Source organism: Phocoena sinus, chromosome 2 (assembly GCF_008692025.1).
Source record: "Phocoena sinus isolate mPhoSin1 chromosome 2, mPhoSin1.pri, whole genome shotgun sequence".
NCBI lineage: Eukaryota > Metazoa > Chordata > Mammalia > Artiodactyla > Phocoenidae > Phocoena > Phocoena sinus.
This window is the reverse complement of record NC_045764.1, coordinates 79,312,937-79,333,251: the sequence shown is the minus strand read 5'-3', so window position 1 is coordinate 79,333,251 and position 20,315 is coordinate 79,312,937. Positions and strand designations below refer to the sequence as shown.

The 20,315-nt window shown below is 39.1% G+C and overlaps 1 protein-coding gene across 3 annotated transcripts in view; it reads right to left on the bottom strand.

Annotated features, from left to right (window-relative positions):
* The window catches only part of DNAAF4 (dynein axonemal assembly factor 4), an 86,849-nt gene that overhangs the window by 39,452 nt on the left and 27,082 nt on the right, over window positions 1-20,315 (bottom strand). The gene's annotated exons all lie outside the window — the stretch shown is intronic.

The following is a 20,315-nucleotide window of genomic DNA, read 5'->3' as shown; positions in this document are numbered from 1 at the left end:
ATGTAAATTTAAATTAATTTATTTTTAAATAGGACATCTGACACAGCTCTATAATGACATGCTGGGAAAAAGTTTCCTAGAGGCTGAATTATTTTAGGATATAGAATTAACATTATAGGTATGAAAACCGCGCACTGAAGAGGTACTCTGTAATATTTGCATGAGTTAATACCCTCTTCTGGAGACTGTTTATTTTCCTATTATACCATAAAACATTTATTTTAAAATAAATTTCACAGATTACCAACAGGAGTTTCTTATAATCCCAGAATTGCACCTAAGGCCTAAACTAAGCACAAAAGATGCTAATTACTATATGTCCTAAATTCAGAGAGCCGCATTGAGCTGCCAACAGGTTGGGCCAGAAAGAATCTGCACGCGGCAATGAACCAGCATTTAAATGCCTGATAATAGGCCATGATGAACAGTCAGTGTTAGCTAGAGGCAGCCACAACCTAAAAGAAGAAGATGACAACTTCCCCCAGTTTAGTAATATGTTTGCCTTTTTTCCCTCCTTCCTCTGTTCCCCAACAAATGGATGGAGGAAAAAGTATGTGAAGAGTCAGAACACCTTCACCCCTCATGATCCGTTATGCGGAATGAATTTTGAAAAGGTTTTAAAAATGCGTAAGACTGAGTCTTACTTACCAAAAACAAGACTGTTCTTATAACCAAAAGTAACAAGAAAGTTCTTCTATTATGCCAAGATGTAGTTGAGGGAAATACGTGTGTGGGCACGCACGCACGCAGGTGTGCATATAAAGATATATGTATATGCAATTTATAATAGGCTATATTAGAAACACAAAAATAGTCCTCAGGGATTAATGAGGAAGAAGAAGGATTAAAAAAGTCTTCAAAGAGCAGGTGACAGAAGGAACTAGAATGAACAGAAAAACATGAAGAAGGTAATACCTTATGATTATGATAAAGGCAGACTACATACAGCAAAGAGAAACAGACAGACAAATGTTAAACAATCCTTGAAGGTCTTATTTTTTAAAAAACATAATAAGGGGAATATACCATTTAAAGGAGGAATGTGTAGTAACTCAGAAAGCTAGAAAAACAATCACCACACTGAAGGAACTGGATTTTAAGTGCTTTGTACTGCTCAAAAAAGGACGCCATATAGTATGGGATATTAGTTTAATACAGACAGCAAATATAAGTAACGGGAGAATAATGAGCAGCTCCTAAACGAAATTCCTGAAGAAAGGGAAATCTATAATTATTTTAATTTGGAATGAATCTCTGGTTTATCAGGCATTGTTCTTTTTCAGCCAATCTCATTTATTACGTGTAAAAAAAATAAAATACTAGAAAACTCAATCAAGGAAAATATTAAAATTATAGTACACCTTGATCAATGATGTATTTCTTATCTATGATATTAGGAAATCAAAAGAGAAAAATAATATCTCACTACATGTCAAAATACCCTTGATACTAAGAAAAAAATTTTTAGATCAATAAAAGGACCTACACAATATTATGCTTCATGGTGAAGCATTAAAAATATTTCTAGTAAAGTCCCTAAGGCCAATATGCCTACTGCTTTACTATTTTCCTAGTGGGCATAACCTACACAACAGAATTTTTTAAATAAATAAATTTGTAAAATGAAAAAACTTTAAATAAGAAATACAAATATAGATTATGCAAAGATAGAACCATCATTATTTGCAAGTAATATGGCAGACTATCTAAAAGAACACAAATAATAAACTGACAAACTATTAGAATGAAAAGGAGAGTTCAGCGAGGCAATCACATACAAGGTCAACTTATACAAACTCTTAAAACTAACTTTCCTACAATCTGGCAATAAACAATTAGAAAATACAATGGAAAAAGTCATTTCATTAGTAACTGCCAGAAAAGCTTTTAAAATGCTACAAGTAAGCTTCACAAAATATGAGCCAGCCCTATATGTAAGCTAAATAATTTTGCTGAGGGATATAAAATGTAAGTCTGAATAAATGGAGATAAATGCCACATTCCTGGAAGAAAATCTCAATATTTTAAAACTCAATATTTTGATATTCTGCAAATTAATTTATAAGTCAGTGTAAATCTAATCAAAATACCAGAAGAACTCTTAGGAAGCTTGATAAGTAACTGTGAAATTCATCCACAGAAGAAAATGTGCAGGTTTTATGGAGCTGTGAAGAGGTTGGCAATTCTCATCCATAAAGATCAAGTATAAATCTAGACAAATTTATCAAAAACAACCAATTCAGGGCAGTGGGAATTAACCAAAGGCAGCCTGCAAATTGATAAGTGTTTATTCTAGAAGAACTGCTAAAGTTATAGGTAAGAACAGTGGGAGGCTCTGACCTGCTTAAGGTTACTCCCAACCACCCACCTCCAGCCAGGATGACAAGACTGACATTTTTACCAACATGAAACTAGGAAAAAGAACACAGCAGCTTTGTTAGCAAAAACGGTGGACTCATTTCAGGGTGGGGCAGTGAAAATCTGTGGCTTTGTTGGAGAAAAGTGGTAAACTTGGTGGGAATGAAGAGGGAAAATTTACAGTTGAGGTCTGAGGTTGAGGTCCTAGTCAGGGTAAGTGCCTGAGTAGTCAGAAAATTAAGAGAAAGACCATGTAAATTAGAGAGCCATAGAAGGTCTGTAATAAGCTCACCATACACCCCTGGTTAAACAGCAAGCTATGCATTTCTGGGGGAGACCTAAGGAAGCCTGGCATAAAACAAAGCCAAGGGATACTTGAGAATTTGCTCTAACTGTGAATGTACTTCCAAACCCACACACAGACCAATCAGCAACGGGGTGGAAGCCTTTCAGGCTGAAGGTATTTACTACCTCTGCCCAAATCATTAGCTAACAATTGAGTTACACAGACACAGGGAAGACCCTTAAGGAAGCCAGTCCAAAAAACAAGAATTAAAAAACTCAGCAGAGACATCAGCAGTTGTATACCACAAGGGAGTCTACACTGATCCCACAGTTAAAGTCCAGGCAAGTTACTAAAAAATAAACAATTAAAACAGAACTCAGAATTACTATAATCTACTAACTAAAATGTCTAGTTTTCAACCAAAAATATATCAAGAAATAATTACTAAAGACTTCTCAAATTTGATGAAAACACTACATACTTCAGAGAATTTCAAACCAAAGTAAAATAAATACAAAGAGATACACCTAGATACAACTTAGTCAAACTGCTAAGTAAATACAAAAGCCAAACAAAAACAGGGAAATCTTGAAAGCAGCAAGAAAAAAGGGACTCATCATGGACAGGGGAACAATAATACAATTAAAGGGTGATTCATCATTAGAAACAACACAGGACAGAAGGCAGTGAAATGACACTTTCAGAGCACTGACAGAAAGAAACTAAAACTACCAGTTCTAGATCCAGCAAAAACATTCTTCATAAATGAAGATGAAATAAGCACATTCCAAGATAAATGAAAACTGAGACAAACTATTGCCCACAGACCTGTCCAACAAGATATACCAAAGAAAATCTTCAGGCAGAAAGGAAATGGCACTAAACACTAACTCTGATCTGTAAGTGGGAATGAAGAATATGGGAAATGGTAAATATATAGGTAAGTATAAAAGACAACACAGGGACTTCCCTGGGGGTCCAGTGGTTAAGACTTCGCCTTCCAATGCAGGGAGTGTGGGTTCGATCCCTGGTTCGATCCCTGGTCGGAGAGCTAAGATCTCACATGCCTTGGAGCCAAAAAACCAAAATATAAAACAGAAGCAATATTGTAACAAATTCAATAAAGACTTAAAAAAAAATGGTCCATATCAAAAAATCTTTTAAAAAAAGTACAAATGGATAAACAAAATGTGGTATATACATAATAATAGATTATTCAGCCTTAAAAAGGAAGAAAATTCTGACACATACTAAAAAGTGGATGAACCTTGAAGACATTATGCTAAGTGAAATAAGCCAGGCACAAATGGACAAATATGGTATGATTCCACTTACATGAGATACCTAGAGGAGTCAAATTCATAGAAACAGTAAAATGCTGGTTGCTAGGGGCTTAGGGAAATGTGGAATGGGACGTTATTATTTAACGGATACAGAGTTTCAGTCTGAGAAGATGAAAAAGTTCTGGAAATGGATGGTGATGATGGTTGCACAGTCATATGAATGTACTTAATACCACTGAGCTATACACTTCTAAATGGTTAAAATGGTAAATTTTATGTTATGCTTTATCCAATTAAAAATAAATTTAAAAAGACAATAAATGTTTTATTGCTTTTCTTCTCTTTATTTAAAAACTTGAGGTTTTGATAAAAGCAATACTTTAAAAATAATAATAAATTTATTTATTTATTTTTAGCCGTGTTGGGTCTTTGTTGCTGCACACGGGCTTTCTCCAGTTGCAGCAAGTGGGGGCAGTGCGTGGGCTTCTCATTGTGGCGGCTTCTCTTGTTGTGGAGCATGGGCTCTAGGCACATGGGCTTTGGTAGTTGCAGCACGCAGGCTCAGTAGTTGTGGCTCATGGGCTCTAGAGCACAGGCTCAGCAGTTGTGGCGCATGGGCTTAGTTGCTCCGTGGCATGTGGGATCTTCCAAGATCAGGGATCAAACCCGTGTCCCCTGAACTGGCAGGCAATTCTTAACCACTGCACTACCAGGGAAGTCCCAACACATATTGTTTAGTTTATAATATCCATGTACATATGCCTATTCATGAATGGCAATAGCTCAAAAATAAGGAAAGAAAAATGGAATTGTAAAAAGCAAAGTTGCTATATTTTACTGGAATTGAGTCAGTGTTAACCTAAAGTAGATTATAGACTGTGATAAGTTAAAGGTGCATGTGGCAACAATTAAAAACTTTCACAACCTAAAAAGTATATACATATTATAAAAATTATGTTTACTTATATTAAATTATATATATACACATACACATACATACACATGTAAGTAGCTAAAAGGTCAACAAGGGAGCTCCAGTTTCAGCTCTGACATGTTAAGAAGTTGTCATTCCTATCCTTATAAAAAAAAAAGATAGACACACTGAAAACCAAGTTTTCTTGGACCCATCAGAGAAGTGAGTCACAGGGCAAACTGCTACCCTGAAACACAGAGATAAGTGTATCCAGAAAGACAAAAAGATCTGCTTGCCTACTGCAGAAGCAACTAGAGCTGCAAACTGGTAGGAACACTTAAACGGTAATTTTGACAAAATGTTGGAGTCTGAGTGTGGCCCACCCAGCATGACAGTGAGAAACTCTTGGGAGCCACAATCTTGGAGGGTGACCCCGTATTTTTGTGAGCTTTACCATCAGAAACCCCACTAGGTCACCATGAATAAGAACTCTGGCAGGAAGGGGGTAAAAATAATCATTGTGAAATACAGAAATACCCAGAGTATTCTCCATAACAAAGATCTACTCTCCAGGAGAAAGGGCCTTGTCAGAGCTAAAGGAATTCCCTTCCCGCTGGGGAACTATCAGGGTTTCAGGAAAATACACGGGGAACACTGCAGCTGGAGAAGGGAATAAGAGCCAAGGGAGAAAAGCTGTATCACTGGAGGAACACTTGTGAAGATCACAGGCCCAAAATACAGGCCCATGAAAAGACTGAGATTTAATGGCAAGATTATAGATTGTTTCCACTCCCTTACAATTTATTACCACACCAACAGGGTTCCAGGATAATGACAGTGGATTACAGAAGAAAGAGCTTATGACAAAGGCTCTCTCTGAGGATGAGTAGACAGAGAAGCCAAAAATCCCAACTTCAAAAGAGAAGGGGAAAAAAAAAACACAAAAAAACACTAGAGGAATCTGAAGCCTCTGGTACCTGTTATGTACAGCTAACATTGCTAACATTAAACACAACCCCAAACCCAGTCAGAGTAAATAAATCTACTCACTAAAGGCATATTAACCTTAGTTTCTATTAGCTGATACAATATGCCTAGTGTTCAACAAAAAATTGCAAGGCATGCCAAAGGCAAGATAAAACACATTGTAAAGAGACAAAGCAATCATCAGAACCAGACTCAGACACAACACAGATGTAAAAATTATTAGGCATGGAATTTTAAATAACTGTTTAATATGTGAAGGGCTCTAATGGGAAAAGAAGACAACATGCAAAATGCCCCCTAAGAATATCTTAAAGTTTTATCTCTGTGGGGACTTCCTTGGCAGTCCAGTGGTTAAGACTCCAGGCTTCTAATGCAAGGGGTGCAGGTTTGATCCCTGGGCGGGGAACTAGGATCCCACATGCTGTGCAGAGCGGCCAAAAAAAAAAGTTTTATCTCTGTAAACAAAGAATGTTGCCTGTCATTCTGGTAAACAATGTTGTCCACCATCAAGTCATCAGCCATTGTAGAAGCCCCAATGGTGCACCGTGAGGGGAAATTAGGATGGAGAAAAATGGGATACTGGCCCTAGACAGTTAAGCATTTCAAAGGAAAAATTTCAATGAGCCCAGACTCTAGCATCTTCCCATACATAGAAAAGCACTAAAATCATTAACTTGAGATGTCTCTTTCTTGTGCCTAGCAGTAATCTTTTGATGTTCAACTACATGTTTTTTGTTTGTTCATTTTTTCAGCAATACCCCCTATATATCCTGGCTCATTCTTTACCTCTCTGGGACAGTTCCTCAGAGCTATCTGAGAGGCTGTTTCCAGGGCTACAGTCCTCAGTGAGGTCCCTGAATAACACACAGCCTAAAAATTGAGAGTTATGTTTTATCTTTTCAGTCAACATCTTCCACATGGAGTAATATATCATTCTAACAATGAGCTCCCTTAAGCTAAGAAAATTCAAGTATTAATTCAGACCGAAGTTTAACAAATACAGTGTTAAAATTTCTCTTGGAAAGCTGTTAACTTCCGAAATTTAATTATTTAGTTGTTTGTTTATAGTCTCTGGAAATGATAATCCAGTTAATATAGGTATGTGTTCAAAGCTAAAATGTAACAAAATTGATTTTCATTTCAGTTCCCTTCTCTTCTCCCTATGAACTGAATCATTTCTCCCAAAATTTGTAACGTTGAAGCCCTAACACTCAATGTGACAATATTTGGAGATAAGACTTACATGGAGGTAATTAATGTCAAATGAGGTCATAAGGGTGGGGCTCTGATACAATAGGATTATTGTCCTTTTAAGAAGTGACACCAGAGTGCTTTCTCTCTCTCTCTGTCCACCATGTGAAGACACAGCAAGGACGCAGCCAGCTGCAAGCCAGAGAGGCCTCACCAGAAAATGAATTGGCCTGAACCTAGATACTGGACTTCCCAGCTTCCAGAACTGTGAGAAAATAAATTTCTGTTACTTAAGCCTCACAGTCTGTGTTTTCTGCTTGTTTGTTATGTCAGCCCAAGCAGACTAGGACATTTTCTTTTCCCTTTGGCAGATTTTCAAATAGGTGAAAGGTGGCCCAAAGATATCGTTGAGAGTTATAAGGAGAGCCAATGGCTAATTAATTCACAAAGTAAAAAATCAAACTTATGAATAACTGAAAGGAACTTGTTAAACTCGCCAGCAAATTTGGACATAAGTAAACTGAAAGGCAGAATAACCTAACTAAATTGAAATCTGGACTTTCATATAAAGCATAAGAATTTGTAAGTGTCTTGGAAACTCCAGGTGTAGACAAGGGTAAGAGCAAACTCTTACTATAGTAGTTAGCTCTATCTGTCCTTGAACAAAAGTTATTACTTGACAGAAAATTCTTTGGTCTTACACTATATGATTTCACAATCCTGTCATGATTTGTTAGTATCTTTCAAAGATTCAGCTTTGGCTTATTGATGAAGAAATCTTTCTTAAGTCAGTACCTGGGTTTACTACACAGAGACATAGTACTGACATATTTAATGTCATATATGTTAAAATGCTTCTATTAAACTAGCCTTCAAATTCAAGGAACAAATCTGACAGAACTGAGGAACAGAAGAAAAACTGTTAGTTTTTTAAACCAGATTTTGACTAATGGAAATGAATTAATATCATACTCTTGTACGCTACTCTTCACCTTATCCTTGCTGTTCAATAGTAATCTTATTCACCTCTGATAACAGACTTTTGCAAACAATTTCCTTTTTGGAGGTGTCCAATTGAACTCAGCTACTTCCATCTCAAAAGACCTTGCTGTTGAGATGACAAGGAACCATCAAGAACTTAAATCTCTCAACTTCTCTCTGAAACAAAAGTATTTCTTCTCCCACACTCTGTTCTTTCCAAGGCTAACAAAAACCTAATCAGTATTATAAATGTGTGACCCTATACTATCCATCTCTTTTCCATAACACTATTTCCATAATACATATAGCCACTTGAACAACTCAACTGGTACTCAAGCTTAACTCCATAAAGTGTGGGCCACTTAACTCCATATACAGAGAATTTAAAATATATATATTGCCCTAAAATTATCTACTTATAAACCTTCAGTGACTTCCCAAGAAGCTGATTAGGGTCTAGATTCAGGGACCTAGGGAAAGTAGTGGAAGAAGACTGACTGTCTTGCACTCAAGCTGTAAGAGCTCTGAGAAACTGCCCATAGACCTTCTCTGAGCTCTGTGAGGCCAGGGACATAGGAAATAAAAAAAAAAGATTTTAACCACACCTCTGGAAAAGATGAAAAAGCTTATAGTCAACAAAAAAGTGGATATATATGATTGTTGAAAGTTTATTTCTGCACAGATGCTGTAAATTTGGGATATATTTACACAAAACGTAAACAGGTCAGTAGACTTGACAAAGTGTAAATATAAGAAAGTGTCAAAGATACTGCCTTTTCTCATGATACCATGCTAATGGCTAAAGTTAATTTCTCATATGTTTGGAAATTTGATAGATGTACATAGAATTTTAGTAATTCCTGTTAGAACAAAAAAATTAAAAGTCTAAAAAATAATCATAGGAAGATAAGCACTGTTCCTTTTACAAAAATAAACGTTTTGTTAAAAATAAATGTTTTGTTAGTGGGGAAAACATATGTTTATTATTGGGAAAACATAAAAAATTCCAAAAAAAGAAGAAAAAAATACTAATGATCTTAACCCCCATTTTCTATACTTTAATTATAAAAATAAGATTTTATGTAATGATCTTTTTCAAATTGTCAGAAAACACATGGATATACTACCATATTAACTGAAATGGAAAAGCCAATCTTTAAATTCAAATGTAACTACAAGGGACCCAGAATAACCAAAATAATCTTGAAAAAAACAAAGTTGGAAGGATCATACTTCCTAATTTCAAAATACATTACAGGGGCTTCCCTGGTGGCGCAGTGGTTGAGAGTCCACCTGCCAATGCAGGGGACGTGGGTTTGTGCCCCGGTCCAGGAAGATTCCACATGGCGCGGAGTGGCTGGGCCCGTGAGCCATGGCCGCTGAGCCTGCGCGTCCGGAGCCTGTGCTCTGCAACGGGAGAGGCCGCAACAGTGAGAGGCCCGCGTACCGGAAAAAAAAAAACATTACAAAGCTACAGTAATCAAGAAAGTGTGGTACTGACATAAGGACAGACATATAGACCAATGCAATAAAATTGACAGTCCAGAAATAAACTCTACATCTATGAGCTGACTCATTTTTTTTTTTTTGGTGGCATGTGGGCCTCTCACTGTTGCAGCCTCTCCCGTTGCGGAGCACAGGCTCCAGACACACAGGCTCAGCGGCCATGGCTCACGGGCCCAGCCGCTCCGCGGCATGTGGGATCATCCCGGACCGGGGCACGAACCCGCACCCCCTGCATCAGCAGACGGACTCTCAACCACTGCGCCACCAGGGAAGCCCGAGCTGACTGATTTTTGATAAGGCTTTTTAATAAATGGTGCTGGAACAAATGAATATCCACATGCCAAAGAATGAGGCAGGACCCATACTGCACATCATATACAAAAGTTAGCTAAAAATGGATCAACAACCTAAATACAAGTAAAACCATAAAACTCTTAGAAGAACACATAGGGTAAATCTTCATGACCTTGGATTTGTCAACAGATTTTTAGATATGACTGACACCAAAAGCACAAGCAACAAAAGAAAAAAATAAACAAATTGGACTCTGTACAAATTTAAAACTTTTGTGTACCAATGGACACTATCAAAGTGAAAATATAATCTACAAAGTAGGAGAAAATATTTGAAAGTCATTTACCTAATAAGGGTCTAGTATCTGGAATATATAAAGAACTCTTACAACTCAACAACAAAAAGACAAATATCCCAATTTAAAAATGGGCAAAGGACTTGAATAGACATTTCTCCAAATAAGATAAACAAATGGCCAAGACACACATGAAAAGATGCTCAACATCACTAGTGTCAGGGAAATGCAAATCAAAACCACATTGAGATACCAATTCACACCCAACAGGATGACTATAATCAACAAAATGGAAAATAACAAGTGTTGACAAGGATTTAAGAAATTGGCATCATCATATATTGCTGGAAGGAATGTAAAAGGTGCACCCATTATGAAAAATTATTTGGTGGTTCCTCAAAAAATTAAACACACAATTACAAATGACCCAGCAATTCTATTCCTAGGTTTATTCACAAAAGAATTGAAAACAGGTACTCAAACAAATACTTGCAAGTGAATGTTAACAGTAGCACTATTCACAATAGCCAAAAGATGAAAAGAACCTAAATTTCCACCAAATGATGAATGGATAAACAAATTGTGGTATACGCATGCAATAGAATATTGTTCAGCCATAAAAACGAATGAAGGTCTCAGATATGTTACAACATGGATAAATCCTACACACATTATACTACGTGAAAGACAGCAGACACCAAAGGCCGTATATTGTATGTGAAATGTCCAGAATAGGCAAATTCATAGAGACAGTAAGTAGATTAGGGATTTTAAGGGACTAAGGGGAGGGAAGAGTGGGGAGTGACTGCTAATGGGTATGGGGTACCTTTTGGAGGTGATGAAAATATTCCAGAATTAGATAGTCATGATGGTTGTATAACCTGTGAATAAACTAAAAGCCAAAGAATTGTACACTTTATTTTTTTATGTGTATGTGTGTGTGTGTATATATATGTACACAAACACACACAACGGAATATTATTCAGCCTTAAAAAAGAAGGAAATCCTGAATCATACATATGTGGAATCTTAAAAGAAAAAGTCAGAATCACAGAAAGTTGAATGGTGGTGCCAGGGGCTGGGGGAGTGGGGCAAATGGGAACATATTGGTAAAAGGGTACAAACTTTCAGCTATAAGATGAACAAGTGCTGAGGATCTAATGTATAGCATGGTAACTATAGTTGATAAACTGTACTACATAATTGAAAGTTGTTAAGAGGGTAGATCTTAAAGATTCACATTAAAAAAAAAGATAAAAAAAGGGTAGCTATGTTAAGTGACAGATGTGTTAATGAGCTTGACTATGGGATTCCTTCCACTATATAAACGTGTATGAAATCTTCACATTGTACACTTTAAATATACTACAATTTTGTCAATTATATCTCAAAAACTGGAAAAAAAATAGCTTAAAAATAAAGTTACCATGGCAGCAGTTTGAAGAAGACCCTGAGTTCACCTCCTTCAATAAACATACCAAAATTACAACTATTTACAGAGCAATTGATGAGAAAGGACCTAAAGACTAACAGAAAAGATTTTCTACAACTAAAAATATATAGAAGGAACCATGAGACACGCAGAAGGGGTAGAGACCTATGGTCAAGACCCATACCTCGAGCAGGCAACCCACAAACACGAGGATAAACACAGTTGCAAATGTTCTTCCCAAGGAGAGAAGGGTCCAAATCCACATCGGGTTCCCTAGCCCAAGGGTCCTGCACCACAAAGACAAGCCCCCAGAACATGATGCTTTGAAGGCCAGTGGGGATTTTGTGCAGGAGAGCCAGAGAGCTGTAGGAAACAGACTCTACTCTTAAAGGGGGTATGCAAAATTTCACACACTCCAAGACCTAGCAGAGGCAATAATGTGAAAAGAACTTAGGTCAGACCCACTTGCTGATATTGGAAAGCCTTCCAGAGAGCCAGGAAGCAACTTGGACTCCTCCTGAAGAAAAAGACATGGGCAGCAGCCACTCTGGGGAGCTTGTTCTACCATGAGAACACTGGTGCTGGTAACATTTTGGAGTCCTCCCTCTAGTTTATTATTGCAGGAGGCTTACCTGTCCACCAGTCTATGAGTACCAGTACCAGGACACCTAAGGTCAAGCAGCCAACTGCACAGGAGAGACCTAGCTTTCCCCACTAGTGGGCGGGCACCAGCCTTGGCTCCATAGCCTCCCAGCCAGCCACCTTAGGATCTGGCCCCACCCACCAGTGGGCTGACACAAGACCCCAGGATCCCCCAGGATTCATCCCCACCTTCCAGCAGGCAGCCCCAATCCTGAGACACCCAGGCGCTGCAGCCAGCTGCTCCAGGACGCCCTGTCCACAGACAGCCTTGCTGGGACCTGGCCCCACTCAGGTTGACACAAATCCCGGGACAGCCCAAGCCATGCATCCAACCATGCCAAGACCCAGCTCTGCCCATAATCGGCTGATTGCCGCCTCTTGAGGAAGGGCCTAGCAGCCAACAGGCACAGGGGCCAGCGCTCTCCACCAGCATGCCCACAGTAATTGGCCCTGCCACAACAGAAATCACATAGGGGGCACCCCTAGATCATAGCTATGGTGACACAAGGGGAGTATGTTGCTGAGCCCCACAGGATGTCTTTTATTTTATCTTTAATATTTATTAATTAATTAATTAATTTGGCTGCATCTTGTCTTAGTTGCGACACGTGGGAATCTTCATTACCATGTGTCAGATATTTGCTGCAGCGTGCAGGATCTTTACTTGCAGCATGTGGGATTTAGTTACCTGATCAGGGATCAAACCCAGGCCCTGTGCATTGGGAGCACAGAGTCTTAACCACTGGACCACCAGGGAGGTCCCAGGACATCTTTTACACAAGCCCACTTCTTCATGATTGGGAAATATAAATGACCTACTTAATAAGTCCCTTACATACGAACCTTCAAGTTGAGAACTTTCAAAGATGTGAACGTGCGTTTGCATGTCCAATCACGTGAGTTAGTTCATATGCCGGGCGTACATTGTCACGTGCATGCATCTGCTACAGTGGTTGTGTTTTTGTGTACTTTACTGTACAGCATCTTTATTTCAAGCCCAGGATGTCCAAAAGCAAGCATAAAAGCAGCGGTGATGACAAAAAAGCAGTGGCCCAGAGAACGTACAAAGAGAGACAAGAGGAAGAAGAAGTAACTGAAGAACTGAAGAGATTCACGATGAAAGAAATGGCAAGGGGATTTTCTTTATTTGAGGAGGCACTGTTAGTTTTTGAGGCACAGGACCCAAATGTAGAATAGTACACAAAGGTTGCAGCAGCCGTTCAGAATGCAATCCAGTGCCACCATGTCATCTATGACGAGAAAAAAAAGAGCTACTACCCAGACATCACTGGATCGTTTTTTCAAGAGGGTAGATAGAATTGAATCCAGCAAAGAACCAGAACCTGTGCCATCAATGTCAGGCATGAGTGAAATTGCAGCTTGCCCTCTGTCTCCTATTGCTGACGATCCTTTAGCTCTATCATCTCCCATCTCCTCTCCCTCCTCCAGTCGGTAACTCTTCTTGCCTGTTCACTTGATGCCAGCCCCTGTATGCCAGCTGTTGTACTGTACTACTGTACTTTTCAAGGTACTGTACTGTAAGATTAAAAATGTGTTATTTTTCTTTTTTGTTTTTTATGTATTATGTGTGTGAAAAGTATTATAAACCTATTACATTACAGTACTATATAGCTGATTATGTTAGTTGGGTACCTAGGCTAACTTTGTTGGTCTTACGAAAAAATTGGACTTATGAACACGCTCTTGGAATGGAACTTGTTTGTGTGTAGGGAACCTACTGTAAACACAAAGAATTAGGCAAAATGCGGCAACAAAGGACATGTTCCAAACAAAGGAACAAGAAAAAACTCCAGAAGTCGAACTATACAAAATGAAGACAAACCATCTACCCAATACAGGATTTAAGGTAATGATCATAAAGATGCTCAATGAACTTAGGAGAAGAATGAATGACCATAGTGAGAAGTTTAACGAAGAGCTAGAAAATATAAAGAAGAACGAAACAGAGCTGATGCGTACAATAACTGAAATAAAAAATACACTGGAAGGAATCAACAGTAGATTATATGATACAGAGGAATGGATCATCGAACTGGAAGACAAAGTAGTAGAAATCACCGAAGCTGAACAGAAAAAAGAATTAAAAATAAAATGAGGACAGTCTTAAACACCTCTAGAACAACAAGCATACAAACAATCGCCTTATAGAGGTCCCAGATGGAGAAGAGAGAAAGAAGGGGGCAGAGTACTTATTTGCAGTGATAATAGCTGAAAATTTCCCTATCCTGGGAAAGGAAACAGACACCCAGGTCTATGGAGCACAGAGTCCTAAATAACATCAATCTGACGAGGTCCACGCCAAGCCACACTGTAATTAAATGGCAAAAATTAAAGACAGAGAGAATCTTAAAAGCATCAAGGGAAAAGCAACTAGTTACATACAAGGGAGCTCCCAAAAGACTGTTAGATGACTTTTCAGTAGAAACTTTGCAGGCCAGAAGGGAGTGGCACGATATATTTAAAGTGATGAAAGGGAAAAACCTTCAACCAAGAATACACGGTAAGGCTATCATTCAGATTTGAAACAGAGATACAAAGTTTTACACACAAGCAAAAGCAAAGAGTTCAGCACCATTAATCTGGCTTTACAAGAAATGTTAAAGGGACTCCTCTAAGCAAAAAAGAAAAGACCAGAACTAGAAATATGAAATTTATGAAAGAAAAAAAACCTCCCTGGTAAAGGCAAATATACAGTAAAGGTAGTAGATCAACCACTTAAAAAGCTGGTAGGAAGGTTAAAAGACAAAAGTAGTAAAATCATCTATATCCACAATAGATAGTTACAGGATACACAGAACAAAAAGATGTAAAAGATAATGTCAAAAGCATTAAATGTGGGGGGAGGAAGAGCTAAAAACAATCACATACATATACAGGTTACTATATATAACCTCATCATAACCACAAACCAAAAATCTATAATAGAAACACAGAAAAGGGAAAGGAATCCAAACATAACACTAAAGAAAGACATCAAATCACAAGGGAAGAGAGCAAATGAATAAGAAAGGAACAAAAAATAACTACAGGGACTTCCCTGGAGGCACAGTGGTTAAGAATCTGCCTGCCAATGCAGGGGACATGTGTTTGACTTCTGGTCCAGGAAGATCCCACATGCTGCAGAGCAATTAAGCCCGTGTGCCACAACTACTGAGCCTGAGCTCTAGAGCCTGCGAGCCACAATTACTGAGCCCACCTGCCACAACTACTGAAGCCCGTGCGCCTAGAGCCCATGCGCCACAACAAGAGAAGCCACCACAATGAGAAGTCCGTGCACCGCAATGAAGAGTAGTCCCCACTCGCTGAAACTAGAGAAAGTCCACACACAGCAATGAACACCTAACGCAGCCAAAAATAAATAAATAAATTTTTAAAAAGAACTACAAAGACAGCCCCAAAATTATTAATAAAATGGCAATAAGTACATACCTATCAATAATAACTTTAGATGTATATGAGCTAAATGCACCAATCAAAGGACACAGAGTGGCTGAATATGTACAAAAGCAAGACCCATCTATATGGTGCCAACAAGAGATTCACTTCATATCTAAAAACAGACTGAAAGTGAGGGAATGGAAAAGGGTATTTCATGCAAATAGAAATGGAAAGAAAGCTGGGGTACCAATATTTAGACAAAATAGACTTTAAAACAAAGACTGTAACAAGAGATGAAGAAGAACTTTACATAATGATAAAGGAAACAATCCAACAAGAAGATATAACCATTGTAAATATATATAACCATTGTAAATATATGTTCATTCAACATAGGAGCACTTAAATACATAAAGCAAATATGAACAAACATAAAGGGAAAAACTGACATTAACACAGTAAAAGCATATTTCAACACCCCACTTAAATCAATAGATCATTCAGACAAAAAAAAAAATCAATAAGAAAACACTGGCCTTAAATAACACATTAGATCAGATGGACTTAATAGATATATATTTATACACAGAACATTTCATCTAAAAACAGCAGAATAAACATTTCAAGTACACATGGAACATTTTCCAGGAAAGATCATATGCTAGGCTACAAAACAGGTCTGAATAAATTTAAGAAGACTGAAATCATATCAATCATGTTTTCTGACCACAACACTATGAAGCTAGCAGTCAACTATAACAAATAAACTGCAAGAAACACAAACATATGGAGGCTAACAATATGCTACTGAACAAACAATGGGTCACTGAAGAAATCAAAGCGGAAATCAAAAAATACCTGGAGACAAATGAAAACAGAAACACAATGATCCGAAATATATGGCATGCAGCAAAAGCAGTTCAAACAGGGAAGTTTACAGCGATACAAGCCTATGTCATAAAACAAGAAAAATCTGAAGTAAACAACCTAATCTTACAACTGAAGAACTAGAAAAAGAAGAACAAATAAAATCCAAAGTAGAAAGAAAGAAATAATAAAGATCAGAGCAGAAATAAATGAAAGAGACTAAAAAACAACAGAAAAGATCCATGACACTAAGAGCTGAATCTTTCAAAAGATAAAATTGATAAACATTTAGCCAGACAGATCAAGAAAAGAGAGAGTCCAAATAAATAAACTCACAAATGAAAACGGATAAGTTAAAACTGACACCACAGAAATACAAAGTATCATAAGAGACTACTACAGTTATGTGTCAATAAAATGGGCAACCTAAAGGAAATGGATAAATTCTTAGAAACGTAAGATCTCCCAAGACTGAATCAAGAAGGAATACAAATATGAACAGATCAATTCGGTTCATATTGAAATTAATTATTAATTTAAAAAACTCCCAATAAACAAAAGTACAGGACCAGACAGTATCACAGGTGAATTTTACCAAACATTTAAAGAAAAGTTAACATCTATCCTTCTCAAACTACTCCAAAAAACTGAAGAGGGAGGAATGCATCTGAAGTCATTATATGAGGCCAGCATCACCCTGATACTAAAACCAAAGACACCACAAAAAAAGAAAATTACAGGCCAGTATCACTGATGAACACAAATGGAAAAATCCTCAACAAAATATTAGCTAGCTGAATCCAACAATTCATTAAAGGGATCAAACACCACGATCAAGTGGGATTCATCCCAGGGATGCAAGGATATCCACAAATCAATCAATGTGACACACCATATTAACAAATTGAATAATAAAAATTATAAGATCATCTCAACAGATGCACAGACAGCTTTCAACAAAATTCAACATCTGTTTATGATAAAAATTGTCCACAGGGGAGGACCTTCAAGATGGCAGAGGAATAAGACATGGAGATCACCTTCCTCCCCACAAATACATCTACATGTAGAACAACTCCTACAGAACACCTACTGAACGCTGGCAAAAGACCTCAGACTTCCCCAAACGCAAGAAACTCCCCACGTACCTGGGTAGGGCAAAAGAAAAAAGAATAAACAGAGACTAAAGAATAGGGATGGGACCTGCACCAGTGGGAGGGAGCTGTGAAGAAGGAAAGGTTTCCACACACTAGAAGCCCCTTCACGGGCAGAGACTGTGAGTGGCAGAGGGGGGAAGCTTCAGAGCCACGGAGGAGAGCACAGCAACAGGGGTGCGGAGGGCAAAGTGGAGAGATTCCCGCACAGAGGATCAGGCCAAACAGCACTCACCAGCCTGAGAATGTTGTCTGCTCACCTGCCAGGGTGGGGGTGGGGGGTGGGAGCTGAGGCTTGGGCTTCAGAGGTCAGACCCCAGGGAGATGACTGGGGTTGGCTGAGTGAAAACAGCCTGAAGAGGGCTAGTGTGCCACAGCTAGCCGGGAGGGAGTCTGGGAAAAAGTCTGGAACTGCCTAAGAGTCAAAAGACCGTTATTTCGGGGTGCATGAGGAGAGGAGATTCAGAACACCGCCTAAATGAGCTTCAGAGATGGGCGCAAGCTGTGGCTATCAGCGTGGACCCCAGAGACGGGCATGAAACACTAAGGCTGCTCTGCAGCCACCAAGAAGCCTGTGTGCAAGCACAGGTCACTATCCACACTTCCACTCCCAGGAGGCTGTGCAGCCCACCACTGTCAGGGTCCCGTGACCCAGGGACAACTTCCCCGGGAGAACACACGGCGCGCCTCAGGCTGCTGCAATGTCACGCCGGCCTCTGCCACTGCAGGCTCGCCCCGCATTCCATACCCCTCCCTCCCCCTGGCCTGAGTGAGCCAGAGCCCCCTAATCAGGTGCTCCTTTAACCCCCTCCTGTCTAGGCAAAGAACAGATGCCAGAGGGTGACCTACATGCAGAGGCAGGGCAAAATCTAAAGCTGAACACCAGGAGCTGTGTGAACAAAAAAGAGAAAGGAAAATTTCTCCGTTCAGCCTCAGGAGCAGTGGACTAAATCTCCACAATCAACTTGATGTACCCTGCATCAGTGGAATACCTGAATAGACAACAAATCATTCCAAAATTAAGGCTGTGGACTTTGGGAGCAACTGTAGACTTGGGGTTTGCTGTATGCAACTGACTAGTTTCTGACTGTTATGTTTATCTTAGTATAGTTTTTTAGGGCTTGTTATCATTGCTGGATTTGTTTACTGGTTTGCTTGCTCACTTTTTTTACTACTTTTTAAATTTTTGTATTTTTTTTTTTTTTTTTTTTTTTTTTTTTGCGGTACGCGGGCCTCTCACTGTTGTGGCCTCTCCCGTTGCGGAGCACAGACTCCGGACGCGCAGGCTCAGCGGCCATGGCTCACGGGCCCAGCCGCTCCGCAGCATGTGGGATCTTCCCGGACCGGGGCACGAACCCACGTCCCCTGCATCGGCAGGCGGACTCTCAACCACTGCGCCACCAGGGAAGCCCTAAATTTTTGTATTTTAATAATTTTTTTTTATTTTTTATTTTAATAACCTTATTTTTTGTTTCTTTCTTTTATTTTCTCCCTTTTCTTCTCAGCTCTGTGGCTGACAGGGACTTGGTGTTCCAGCCGGGTGTCAGGCCTGAGTCTCTGAGGTGGGAGAGCCACGTTCAGGACACTGGACCACCAGAGACTTCCCGACCCCGAGTAATATCAATCGGCAAGAGCTTTCTCAAAGATCTCCGTCTCAACGCCAAGCAAGCAAGCTCCAGTGCTGGACACCCCATGCCAAACAACTAGCAAGACAGGAACACAACCCCACCCATTAACAGAGAGGGTGCCTAAGATCATAGTAAGTTTACAGACACTCCAAAACACCACCAGACGCGGTCCTGCCCACCAGACACGGTCCTGCCCACCAGAAAGACACGATCCAGCTACATCCACCAGAACACAGGCAACAGTCCCCTCCACCAGGAAGCCTACACAACCCACTGAACCAACCTTAGCCACTGGGGGCAGACACCAAAAACAATAGGAACTACAAACATGCAGCCTGCGAAAAGGAGACCCCAAACACAGTACATTAAGCAAAATGAGAAGACAGAGAAATATACAGCAGATGAAGGAGGAAAACAAAAACCCACCAGTCCAAACAAATGAAGAGGAAACAGGCAGTCTACCTGAAAAAGAATTCAGAGTAATGAAAGTAAAGATGATCCAAAATCTTGGAAATAGAATGGAGAAAATACAAGAAACGTTTAACAAGGAGCCAGAAGAACTAAAGAGCAAACAAACAATGATGAACAACAAAATAAATGAAATTAAAAATTCTCTAGAAGGGATCAATAGCAGAATAACTGAGGTACAAGAACGAATAAGTGACGTGGAAGATAAAATAGTGGAAATAACTGCTGCAGAGCATAATAAAGAAAAAAGAATGAAAAGAATTGAGGACATTCTCAGAGACCTCTGGGACAATATTAAACACACCAATATTCGAATTATACGGGTCCCAGAAGAAGAATAGAAAAAGAAAGTCTCTGAGAAAATATCTGAAGAGATTATAGTGGAAAACTTCCCTAATATGGGAAAGGAAATAATCAAGTCCAGGAAGCACGGAGAGTCCATTACAGGATAAATCCAAAGAGAAACAAACCAAGACATATTAATCAAACTATCAAAAATTAAATACAAAGAAAAAATACTAAAAAGCAGCAAGGGAAAAGCAACAAGTAACATACAAGGGAATCCCCATAAGGTTAACAGCTGATCTTTCAGCAGAAACTCTGCAAGCCAGAAGGGAGTGACAGAACATA